Source organism: Euphorbia lathyris, chromosome 5 (assembly GCF_963576675.1).
Source record: "Euphorbia lathyris chromosome 5, ddEupLath1.1, whole genome shotgun sequence".
In the NCBI taxonomy this organism is placed as follows: Eukaryota; Viridiplantae; Streptophyta; class Magnoliopsida; order Malpighiales; family Euphorbiaceae; genus Euphorbia; species Euphorbia lathyris.
In genome coordinates this window covers 39,152,583-39,155,375 of record NC_088914.1, presented here as the reverse complement: position 1 = coordinate 39,155,375, position 2,793 = coordinate 39,152,583, and positions in this window count along the sequence as shown.

The following is a 2,793-nucleotide window of genomic DNA, read 5'->3' as shown; positions in this document are numbered from 1 at the left end:
AATCTCTTTTCGGGAAATAGGTTGAAAGGCCTCCTGACTACAATCCTCACTGATTAAAGGAAATGTAGCAATAGAGTGAGCCCTCTCCAAAAGAACAGGTTCCTCTTTGAACAGCTCTCTGTAGAAATCCAGGGCTAAGTTCCGAATAACCTCATCTTCATAAACCCAATCACCATTAGAATCCTTAATGGCCTCAATTCTATTTCTCTGCCTTCTGATCAGGGTAGAGAGATGGAAGTATTTGGTATTACGATCCCCATCTCTAATCCAGGACTTCCGAGACTTCTGGAACCAAAGGAACTCCTCCTGCCTAAGCACAGCCTCCAGCTCCTTCTGAAGGGTTCTGAGGAGGCCCTCAAGGCTATGATCAAACCTCCCCTCCAACCTGCGTTGAATGCCCTCCATCCTCTTTAATAACTTGTTCTTCCTTCTGATAATATGCCCAAACACATTCCTATTCCACCCCTGCACCTTATTCCTGAACCCTTCAGCAGCTTGCAGTACATACGAATGAGGTCTCCAACTCTCATGAACGAACTCTTTAAACTTAGGATGGGACTCCCAAGCCAACTGATACCGGAACGGTCTCTTACCCCTAGGATGCTTACCTCTCAAAAGTCTAAACAAAATAGGACAATGATCCGAATGACGGAACGGGAGGTTCAACACAGAGCACTCGGGGAAGGAAGTTAGAGCTAAAACATTAGCGTAGACTTTGTCCAATCGAACAAAAGTATTATTACGCTTCCAAGTGAATTTATGACCAGAAGCCCCCAGATCGGAAAGCCCACATAAATCCATACTATTCTTATGATGCAGACAGCGATTAACATAATGATTGGATCCCCCTCTCTGATCACTCATAAAGGCGATATCATTGAAGTCACCCGCCACAAACCAGGGCTCCGAAATGCTGACACTCATAGAATAGAGAACCTCCCAGAGCCGTTTTCGATTAGACAAGATAGGGTCAGCATACACAAGGGTAATAAAAAAGGGAGTATTGCCGGAAATACTCACTTTACAATGAATGAACTGCTTATCCATGCTAAGAATATCAAAATGAATCCGATCTGGCCTCCAAAAAAGCCAAATCCCCCCAGCCCGGCCAGTTGCCTCCGATCTAACACAGTGCCAGTTCTTAAACTTCTTAACCACCTCATCTGCTTTCTCACCACTAATCTTAGTTTCCAAAAGAGCAAAACAAGATGGATTAAACTGCTTAATAAGATCATTAATATGGATACGGGTAGCCTTGCTAGCCGCACCCCTAACATTCCAAAATAACAAATCCATAGAAAGGAGGACAACTGACCACACCCCTACCCTAAGCTAGGTATTTACTAGGGGCTCCTGAGAGCCTTACCGAGGTACCCCCGGGCCCCCTCTTATCTGGAAACGCCAAAGTGTTAAGGCCACTTTTTTGTTTTCCTTTAAGCTTTTTCATATTAGTTTTGTTAACTCCCATAGATTTCCCAATCCCAGGATCAATACCAGGAACAGGAATACTAACCTCATTTGAATTCTTCATCCTTCTAGCTGCAAGGGTCAGGGTCCCCCCCTGGGCTTCATCCTTAGAGACAAAAAGCGGGTTCACATATTCAACCACCTTCTCGACTGGATCTACAGACTCCAATCCTGGAATACTCTCATCCATATGATTCTCATCTTGGTCTGACTCTTGAACTTCCTCAATCATCAGGGCCCCAAATCTGGACCCAGGCAAGGCTACTGAAGAAACCCCAGCCTCCTTTCTAGCTTTGAGGACAGGCTTCTCCTTGACATTTGGAATAACAGTAGCTTTAGGAGAAAGGGACTTAGAATTTGTGTTGATATCAGGAGGACGATTGTGAACCACTGCAGGTTGATTCCTACGTCTAGCGGGCCTCTTTGCCACCATCCAGGGACCAAAGTTCCCTTCATACCCCTGGTTCCCTCCAGTAATCCGCACACTACTCTCAACCCTCTCTATAACAACCCTCTCCCTTTTAGGGCAACCCTCCTGAGAATGACCATACATGCCACAATCATAACAGATGTTATGTAAACCTTCACACTCAATAAAGAACACTTTATCCTGAACACAGAACTTAGAAAGTAAAGGTTTAGCCAGATCAACATCTATACATACCCTAGCAAACTTACCCCTAATGGCCCCAATTGTAGTCTTGTCCACATGGTGGACCTTACCAACCAAACCTCCTATTTTACTCAAAAAGTTTTCACTGTAGTACTCAATGGGAAGGCCCGGGAATCTTACCCAAGTCAAGATCCTGTTAACCGAACAGTCGTGAGGATTAAAATTAGGAACCCAAGGCCTTAAGGCCAAAACATGATTGGAAATGATATATGGGCCTCCCTTGATAACCGAATTATAATCCTCAACCCTAGTAAATTTAATGACATAGTAGTCATTTTCCAGGTCAGTAATACTGACTTTACCTTTCCTTGCCCACTGCTCTTGTATTCTTTGGGCAAAATAGTTAAAACTAATTCGCTTACCCAGGACAGTAACAATCAAAGACACCTTCCACTTCTCTCTAAGCTCACGCTTCTCTGGAGCGGAAAGTCTAATGACCGGACAGAGAGGATCCTCCTGGCCATTATCTTCCTCATCAGAATCCGAGAACATATCATCAGAATCTCCCACCATTAAAACTTCCTCTAAAACCGGCTCTTCCTCAGCCACCCCCATGACCGTGTCCTTCCAAGAGTTTTTACCAATCTCGCTCATCTGAACCCTAGGTCTGGGGGAGACCGTCTTCCCATGAGCTACTCCTACAACACCCACCC